This window comes from Pongo pygmaeus, chromosome 12, assembly GCF_028885625.2.
Source record: "Pongo pygmaeus isolate AG05252 chromosome 12, NHGRI_mPonPyg2-v2.0_pri, whole genome shotgun sequence".
Classification (NCBI taxonomy): Eukaryota; Metazoa; Chordata; class Mammalia; order Primates; family Hominidae; genus Pongo; species Pongo pygmaeus.
In genome coordinates, this window is record NC_072385.2 from 121,023,414 (window position 1) to 121,034,165 (window position 10,752).

General features: G+C 37.8%; 1 long non-coding RNA gene across 1 annotated transcript; it reads left to right on the forward strand.

Moving 5' to 3' along the window:
* Positions 1-1,473: 1,473 nt before the first annotated feature.
* LOC134737876 (uncharacterized) lies at positions 1,474-10,211 on the forward strand. The gene is made up of 3 exons (XR_010123279.1): positions 1,474-1,597; positions 4,468-4,595; positions 9,996-10,211. It is a non-coding gene; the product is annotated as an uncharacterized LOC134737876 (long non-coding RNA).
* Positions 10,212-10,752: the final 541 nt, after the last annotated feature.

The window sequence follows — 10,752 nt, forward strand, 5'->3', positions numbered from 1 at the left end:
TCTAAAATGACAAAGATTTTTTGATCCAGTCATCCACGAAGGCTTTTTAAAATCCCTGAATGGAACCGGTGTTCTTAATTCTCATGTGTCCATTCTAATATCTGAGCAAATCTCATTCTGCTGAAAATCTTCCTTGCCTGTTTTTAAGGTGATGAATAGACTTCCTACAATCCTACTCAGTACGAGCACTGCATTTTTATTTACCTAAGTAATTTCTTTGATTCTTCTAAAACTAAACCCACATGAGTTATTTTTTAAAATCACAAATCTGAAAAATGTCACACTTTAATTTGACTTACTCCTAACTAAGCATATATATATATGGACATCTTTTGATGTCCAAATATCTCCCAAGGAGGACTGATGACATTTGAAGCATATTTGCCCACCAAAATAAATAAATAAACAAATAAGGTGAAAGTATTAGTGTGAGTGTGATCAATATTCTTCTCAACTAGAGATTCCCAGAGTTTAACTAGAGTTAAATCTAAAGATCACAGATTTTTTTTTTTTTTTTGTAAAAATCTTAGCTTTTCCTTCCAATGAATTCACATGGTTTTTGCCTCATGAATTTCCAATACTTCATCCTCCGCCCAAGTCCAACCTTTTCATTCAGGGTTAAGGTTGCCCTGATCCCTCCTGAACTTTCTAGCCCTGGTTCTTGTATCCTGCACATCCAGCCTGATGTGTGGGGGGCACCCTGAGCTAACTGACCTCCACGCTTTTTCACGCCAATTCCCTCCACCGTAAATGACTTTCTTCACTTTCCATCATCAAAATGTGAAGACTTACAAAAAGTCACTGCCAAGGCATTTCTGATTTTTCGACTATGCCCAGTGCTGCTTGGTCCACAGTCAGTTACTTTCACAGGCACGTTTCTGTAACATTCCCGCTGTACTTCCCACATGAGAAATGCTGTCCTCCGGTTTGTGTTCAGCTTACTGGGTGTAAAGCCCGTCTGCATACAAGCTCCTTGCGACTGTGTGACTCCCTGTCTCCACGGCCAGAGCCTAACACTGCTTCAACCCTGAAGTGTTGTACAACTTTTTTTTGGTGTGAACTAAAATCACCAATAAAAATGATATTGAAATGATTGAGCTTGTTCAACTAGTCAGAGAACAGCTCGGTCAATTTGGTTTTACATTGGCCAGAATTAGTCTCAGCTGCTGTATGAATGATTATTTTTAAATGTAAATATATGGGATTCTGGAGCTTCATTCTGTCCTGGTTTTTATGACAGAATAGTCTCTTTATTCTGCTCCCATTCCCTGAACTACAGCTTTAATGCATTGATAAATCCTTTGCAGGGTGTTTTGTCTGTCTCTGGTAGCCTTGGAGTTACAGGAAAAATTCTAGGAATAATCACCAGGTGGCGCCAGAGTCACATTACAAAGCGCCTCTGAGGCCTCCTCCTAAGAACGGGGTGTGTTTGTCCTCCAGCACTAGGTGGGTTTGCTTCCTCCCTAGATCTTCCATCCGGGATAGTCCTGGAAATGATCTTGATGCTATCTGTTCCTCATTACAACAGACCTGCTCAACTTCAGCAGCTAGAAGGAGGATTGTCTTTCACCAGCTGCAGGAGCCTGTTCCCACTACAGTGAGATAATAATTTCGGTTTTTCAAGCCAAGAAGTATTTATTGAAAGCCAGCTATGTGTTTCGTTTTATTATCTCTTGATTTAAAATCTAGCATTTTGCTGCTGTGAGGGAACTTAGAGTTCTTCTATCTATCACTATCTCCAGCTCTATTTAATAGGGAGAGATACTGAGGCTTAGAGAGGAAAGGTTACCTGGCTAATACCATTCACAGAGTTTGTAGCAGCAACTGTATTTAAGACCAGCCTTTCCAGCTACAAACCACCTCCTTCACGTTCAATGGTGCTCCAAGGCAGCTGGACTATAAGCATCTCGAGCATACAGATGTGGTCCCATTCTTCAAGTCTTGACATAGCAAAATGCCTTTTTTGTTTCTCTAAGAGATGTGCAATTGATTGATGAGTAAACTGACTTTATTTTTTAAATTCTGATTTAAAAGGGTAATTATTTGACTCAGAAATGCAAAGATTTTCTTTCCTTTAGGAATATTATGAATTTTTAATTCAGCCCAGTATTTTCGATAAAATTTAAGAAAATGAAACTTCCAGGAATTGAATAACAATCTCTTGGAAGTCATATTTAAGTGCTCATTTGTGTCTTTAGCAAGTCATGGGTATGCTGCATATCAGAAATGTTCGTAGGAGGTTTAATTCTTACAACACTGAAATTGTTTTTAATGACATGCTAAAGCATAGTTACTGTGAAGACTCACTCATGTTTTCACAAGCTATGTAGGAAGTGCCTTTTACATGGCAGGCACTGTTCCAGCTCTGGGGGTTCAGCAGAGAACAGAAAAGATAGAGGCCCCAAATAAAATGCCATAGTATGTGGGAAAGTGATTGGGGCTGTGGAGGAGGAACAGAGGCAGGAAAGAGGACAGGAAGCACTTAAAGGAAAAGGCTGCACATAAAGGATATGTGCAGGAAGGGCATTCCAGGCAGAAGGGACGGCCAGTGCAAAGAACTGGAGACAGGAATATGCCTGATGTATTGGAGAAGGGCAAGGAAGCCAGTGTTTCTGGAAGGGCATGAGCAAGAAAGGAAATGCCAGCAGTAAAGAGAAGGCCCGAGACTATTATAGCAGTTTTTTGTTTTGGTTTGGTTTTTGTGTTGTTGGGTTTTTTCTTGTTTGTTTTGTTTTGTTTTGGTTGTGTGGTGGTTGTTACTGTTTGTTTGGTTTGGTTTGGTTTTGCATAGCCAAAGAAGAGAAACACTGACTTTAGTCTCTGCAACAGGTTCAACTCTTACGAAATAATACATGGCTTTCCTTTTGCCTATGCAGAAAGTACATAAAATGTCCAAGCTGGTAACTGAGCTTCAGGACTTGGTAACAGGGGAAAACTGTCATCTCAGAACAAGTAAGGATTGATTAATATCAAAATAATTTCCATCTCAGACTGGAAATTCTACCTATCTATTGGAGCTGACAAGCAAGATTGATCACCTAAACTGAGTTAATCATAACAAATGAAAATGTTGAGGTACCTATAATTAATTACTACCCAAATGAGATTCCCATCTTTGCTAGAGATAACCCCTGAATATATCAGGTCATCCATCTTTCAGTTTCTTCTATTAGAGTCATAATTTCATTTTCCTGCTGGTTCCTCTCAGAACCCACCACGTGACTATGCAGGCAATGTTGTGTTTTTCCCTTCAGTTTTTAATATAATTATATGCAAGAAATATGCAACTAACGAAAATGTTGAGTTCTAGGAAAATGAAGGTCATTCTCTACTTAAAAACTGGTGAAATGGACATTCTCTTCTTAAAAACTGGTGAAATGACTTTGAAATTCATGATTTCTTTTGCACATTCTATCTTTCTGATCTTTCTCCCAAACACTGTGAATTGGGTGTTTTTGTTATCATTATTATTATTCATACCTTACATGTGAGATATGGTGGTCAAAGTGTTTAAAAACTTCTCAGTCCTCTTCACTCCCATCAAACTGCAATTTGTTTTTAACTTGCTTAATGTCTGTGTCCAGCTTGGTCTCATTCACTATTTTAAACCCAGAAATAAGTTCTGTGCTAGTCATATAATGGCAAAATAAATGTTTGTTGGATTGAACTGACTTGACCTCCACGGAAATCAATTATGAGGAGATCTGCACTAGCACCCCAGCTTTACCACCAAATTTGTGTCCCTAAGCAACTTCTCTGGTTCTGTTTCCACATGTGTATGACAGAAATTTCAACCTTGTTGTACATAACTTCATTTTCTTAAGTGCTGGCCTTCATAACAATACAGCAGAATAAGAATCATTGCTGCCATTTTTACAGACAAAATATAGAGTTGTCTGGGGGCATATATTATACAAACTACAGGTTCTGCAGTTTAAACTCATCCACATGCCTTTGTATTTATTCACACAAATAGAATCAAATTGAGATTTCCAATATTCTTGAAAAAATTGTTGCATCTTGCTTAGAAAAAAATCTGTACTTGAATGCTACCTCCCTGAACCCAACCCTTTCTGGACATTTTATTGATTCATTAAGGACTTGGATTACATAGACACTCAACATTTAATTGCATTGCTATCAAACATGTAACTAACAAAATAATATATAAGGTTGTTTAGGTTTCTAACTGTGTAATTATACTGTTCTATGTATGTAGTGTTTATAAAACCATTCACATGTTACAGTAGCTGAGTTCATCAAAGCTCTGGAATTGACAGCTCCTTTCCGTATATGGGAACTTGATCAAGTTCTTTTGCTGCCTTCCTCATACATTTCTTAAGAGCTTTAAATTATCAGTGTTTGCAGTTTATAGCACAATAGCAATAAGAAGTAAGTGCTTATCAAATGTCAGTGTAATTTTCAATATCATCATGTTTGTCATCATTGTATTTTTTTCTTCCTAAGGGCCTGGTGGAGTCTTCAGAGCAGATCTGATTGTCCTACTTGTGTAGAGAAGAGAAAATGAGGCTCAGAAGAGACGCCTGGCTGAGTTTAACAGGACTGCAACAAGAATTTTGCCTTTCTACTTTCTGGTACAGTGGTCTTTCCTTTGCCATCATGCCTTAGCATATCCATGTTAGTAAATTCTCCCAATTGGGAAAAAGCTTGGCAGCAATGAAAGTTAGTGTGATGAATCATTTAGATGGACAGATTGGAAAAATGTTGTTCCTTTTGCATGTGATGTTCTTGCCAGAAATCAAGTAGGTGGAGTTTTTGAAGCGTAATCAGTTAGATAAGCATGGTGGTTTTAAATAATCAAGTGTGGAGCCGTACCAGTTATGTTTAATTTATAACAAAATCAGACAATTCAGGCATGATGTTGAACTCATTGAGCTTGGCTCACTACTACATTTCTCTCACCAAAAGCAATGACTATAAAGAGTTACAAATACCATGACCTTATATCGTAAAGCATAAATTATTCCAGGAAGTTTTCCATTTAAGTCACCTTCTCAAAATCTTAGGAGAAAACTACCAATATTCAGTTCAAACCCCAGAGGCTTAAGGAAAAAAATTAAATGTTGAAATAGCAAGTAAGTGGTAGCGTCCTCACTATATGCACAATTGCATCTGCTCTGGGGTTAGTCCTTCTTTAGCTCCTGTCTACAACTCACACCAGTCTCCATAAAAGAAATGAGGTCTCACTGATATCTTCTAGCTTAATGAGATAAAAATCCTGGTGATCTCTGCAAGAAAATCAAACTAAGATAAACTAGTATCTGCTACTGATAAATATTTAACAGATGTGGTCCAAATCCCTCTGCCAGCTGGAGGAAGGAAAAAAGTTCTATTTTACAGCTTGGATATAATTATTGGCCACATTTCTCCAAGCAAAGACAGTGACATTGGCTCACTCCCCAGGAGAATTTTCTTCTGATCTTGGCACCAGGATTTGCTTTTCTTTAACAGATTGCAGCGATATACCCTTCACTTGACCCAGTTTATTCATTCAAAAGATACCTGGAGCCAAAACCATGTATGAGAAATAGAAAAGGAAGAGGCAGGCACAAGCTGTGTTTATATACCCACCAAAGGACTACAGAGAAACACATATATTCTAGACAGCACTGAGTGCACCTGTCTGTGGGTCAACAGTAGACCAGCTTGGTCTGGTAGATGACCATATGACCCAGCTGATTCACTCCGGAGTTAGAGGAACTTTTCCCAGACCCTGAAAGTCACCTTTTTAGACAACTTCGCAAACAGCCATCCTTGTTCACAGTATCATGCCCCTTGTCACTGCTAAACAGACCCGTTGCAAAGAATTTTCCTAAACATCACCACTGAGGCTCCTTCCAGCAATGACTCTGGTCCATCATTGGGATTGCTGAGCAGTTGTTTCATAACACGAGCAAGGGTGTTTTAACCATGTTTCTTGACCTGGCCATTTGGATCCCAAGGATGTTTTGGTCCGAGAATAAATTCCAGAGCTTAGGTAGGTTACATACCACAACTATATTCATTTCCTACTTCTATTCTTTCCCTGTGCAATCCTTTTCCTAGCACTGTAACTGAAAGAATTTTTCTAAAACATTAATGTGATCATACTATGTCTCTGCTGAAAAGCCATCAATCACTATCTACCTATTACTGACAAAAACATGACATTCTGATCCCACTTGATCTGCTCTTTCTCATCAACAACTCTTCTCCTTATGTAATTTCCCACCTGGTAACCAGCCACACCCTGCATGTACTATGCATTCATTTATGCTTTTTCACTTGCTCAAGGCCCCCAGAATTATTGTCAAGTATTATTTTTCCCAACGCAAAGCGTCAGTCAATACCTGTATTAAGTCTGAAGCATCTCAGAAGCATTTATTGACAACCCAGTCCTCTACTCTCCTCTGCCTCCAAACACACAGCACATACATTTTGTCCCAAACATTTGTAGGCCATCATTGTCTTTTGCCTGGCATTTCTTTACTAATTATTATATATTCTTATTCATGTGTATATATTTATCTCACCAATATTTGGGAGCAGAGCCTATGTTTTATTTTAGTTATACAGGTTGTTGGGTGATATGGCTGTGAACCTGATATGCTATAGATTATAAGGGGAGGTGGAACCTGTCACACTTCCTCTTCCTCCATCACTGGGTGTCTGTCTCAAAGCTCACCGAAGAAGACAGGAAAACTTGTCAGATGGGGAAGGATGTGTCAAGAGCATGCACACAGATTTACTCTTCAGCTAGAAGCTCCAATTCCTAGATGATCTGAATCCAACTCAGAGTGCTTGCACCTGTTTCCTGCCACACAGCTAGAGCTGGCGAGTCTGATTTAAATAATTCTACGGGAAGACAAGACTTAGATAAGAATAAGTAGTCGAGTAGACAGATATTTCCCCCATGGAATCTGCCTTGTTCAGGAACAAGTTTAATCAGTTACTGACTTATAGTAAGAATGTGAATATGATAATTTTATTAAAAGTTTTTATAAATAATTTCATTGTAATTTAAGCATCGATGAAAATGTGTTGTATATGGTCATGTACTTGCTTTGTTTTCTTTTTGTTTATTCTATCGACTTTTACGAAGCACTTACACTGTGCATGAAGACACATGGGATAGAACACTATCCCTGCTGTTGAGGAATCCCCTGTAACCATTTCAGTGACAGAACAGCTGAAGCTCAGTATGGTCAAGTGACTGGCCACTGGCCAGACCTGATTGTCATGGACATCAGTTAAGGTCCTCTGATTCCCATCACAGTCTCTTTCCACTCCTTGTGCTATTTCATGGCCCGTGTTCAGGGAATGACTCTGCTCTGCCTGGATTTCTGAAATCTTGTATGGATGGCTGGTGAGCTTAGAATAAAGATGCAACATGAGGAGGTACGCCCTGTTTCCCATATGACTTCCAGGAGACCAGGAGAGCAGTCTTCCCGAGTCAGGCAGGAGCACTGTGCCTAAAGCAGCTTCCCAGGGAGAGCAGTGACATTCCTGGTCTCAGAGAGTATCTGAACCCCACCACCCCCACCAGTTTACATTTCAAAATGCTTCTTTCCACTGGCACGCAGTGCTCAGTAAGACCTCACAGTTTCCCCGGGCTGTGGTCCAATTTGATTACCTCCTTTTTCCATGCTTGGAAGCTGCTATGCAATAATCTTTTTAACCTCTGCAAAGCCAGGACAAATGTGACAGCAAAAGCAATGTTAGTACTTGAGGACATTTTCTCCTTTTAGATTTTGAGGATTTATTTCATGTTTATAAAAAGAGCAGAAAACTCTGTCACTCTCTGTTGGTGTTAACCTGGTCATCTCAGAGCTCTCATTAACTCTTTTCCTATCCCCAGCAGAAACTAGAGAATTCTGAGGAAAACACACTTTCACTTCATGGAAACATCTCAGCCACTCTTTCCAGCGTTGCTTTTCCTTCCATCCTAACCATCTTGTTTTGATCTTAAATATCTTCAGAATCTGACTTTTGAAATTTATTTTTATATCCCTTTCCAGCCACTTTTGATTAATCCCTTGGTAAGGGAAGCAACACGATTTTCTTTTCTTTTTTTTTTTTAAAAAAAAGCTCCAGCTCTGTCTGGAGTGCAGTGGTGAGATCTCCACTTCCCAGGTTCAAGCGATTCTCTCACCTCAGCCTCCTGAGTAGCTGCGATTACAGGCACCTGCCACTGTGCCTGGCTAATTTTTTTTTTTTTTTTTTTTTTTAAGTAAAGACAGGGTTTTACTATGTTGGGGCCGGGCTGGCCTCCAACTCCTGACCTCGTGATCTGCCCGCCTCGGCCTCCCAAAGTGCTGCGATTACAGGTGTGAGCCACTTCACCCAGCCGATTTTAATTTTTAAAAATTCTTGTAATAGTTCTAAAACACCCTGAGTCCTGCAGTCTTCAGCCTTTGCATGAATTTCCTCACCACCATGACAGGCAAGGCCCCAAAGCTTCCCAGCTGAATTTCATCCAGTATGTTCCTTGCTAAGAGGAGAGGTTAGACAGGCACAGAGGAGAATAATGAGCTGTGTCAGACTAAAAGACTTACTGAAAAGTTCTAATTATTTTTCTTCAATAGACTAAGCATTTTAGTTTGCTTTTTGACAAATGTGGTAGAGGTCACCTAGGTGTTCCACAAACACGTTTCCTCTTGTTCCTAAAGCTACTACTAGATATTTCCCAGCCTCCCTTGAAATTACATATGACCACATGTAACTTATCTAACCAATGAAAATGTAGATAAAAGTAATGTGGACAACCTGTAGGTCTGGGTTATAAAAGCTTTCTACAAACAGACCCCCAGTCTCTCTCCTTTGCCCACAGGCTGATTCACAGGACTTTATTATACTGGGGAATGGTAGAAAACACAAATAATAGATACCTAGGTCGGTCTTTAGTTTACTATTAGAAAGCCATCACTTATTGGACTTCAGGTGGCTGAAAAATAAACTGATCATGTTAAGCTACTGAGGTTTGGGGGTTTATTTGTTTCAGCAGCATATGTTACCCTCAACTATTATATAGATATACACCTTGGCCTTGGCTTAGTGATTGGTTTGTGGGTGGCAAGTGTATGTGTGTGTGTGTATATATACACACACACACACACACATATATATATCTCTGCAGTCTTCTGACCAAACATATATATACACTTATATATTTATTTATATGTTTAAAGGCTGCCTCAGATATATATATATGTGTATGTATGTGTATATATGTATGTATGTGTATATATACACACACATATATATTAGGCAAAAAGTATTATAATATAAATATTAAATATTTATATTAAATATATATTATTTATAAATAACATATAAATATAAATATATATGTTATATATGTTATAAATAACATACATTTATAAATAATATATAAATAAATATATATACTATTTATAAATAACATTATTTATAAATAATATATAAATATATATAATAAATTAATATATTATATTATATTTAATTTAAATATTTAAATTTAATATATTTAATTAAATTTAAAATATTTAAATATTTAATATAAATATTAAAAATATATATTAAAATATAAATATATATATATATTAGGCAAGAAGACTGGAAATATTTGTTTTACTATGACAAACATTGGTAAGTAATTGCTTTAATTTAGACTACTTGATTTCTGTAACTCCCAGGGAAAGTAGTTGGAAAAAGTCACAGTGACTGACTGTCAAATTCTCTTGACTTTATTTGGTGCAGTATTACAAAAAAAGAGGAGTTCAGGCAAGTATTGCCTGACTTTTAAGTAGATATCGAAGACAACTGGAAAAAATCCAAAGGTCCAGAGTCCTACAGCGTTGAAAATGCAGGCTGCTACCAGACTCCAAATAGCAACACAGAGGATTGAAAGAGATTTTTAGTGACTGGAGTCCAGGAAGTCTTTGCAGTTGAACTAAATAACTCCAATCAGAGGCAGCCTTTAATGCACACAATGGCCTTCCCAACTCTCATTTCAGGTAGCATCAAGGTGGCCACCATTAAGTTTGGAAGAAGAATAGGAAGAGGTCGAAAAGCAAAGAAATGAGAATTATGTCTAAGAAAGGACATTGTGTTTATAAGGACATAGAATTGCCTTGAAGAAAATCTGGAACAGAGGTTGATATAGTTTGAATATTTGTCCCCACCCAAATCTTAAGTTGAATTATAATCCCCAGTGCTGGAGGTGGGGCCTGGTGGGAGGTATTTGGATCATGGGGGTGGATATATAACATATATATCATATATAGTATATTGAATATTTGTTCAGTGGTCATTTTTATTTGTTTTTGTTTCATTTTGACAGAGCATGGGGGACTGGTGACACTAATATTTCCAAAGAAACCAGTCTCAGCTAAATTTGGGGGAATCATGTACAAAAGAAAATTGAGAATCAACATTATGTGGGAAATAAATTTGCCATCAGTAAAAGAGAAAAATAATTATAATCAGAAATAAGCTGTTATTGGAATAACACATGTAGACCAACTTCTTATCACTGTTTTCAAGAAGTAAAGGAAGCTGCTGTTTCCTTGGTTATACAAAGTCAACGAAACACACACACATGCACACACACACACATATTCTGGTGACCAATATGTCCTTCTTGTTGGAAGTCTTCAGAATTTAGATCATGAATGGTGCCTACTTGTAAAAACTCAAGAGTATCATATGGCAGTGGCTTAGTAATTGGAATTTTCCATTAGAGTTAGTTACTATCTCAGCATTATCAGAGTT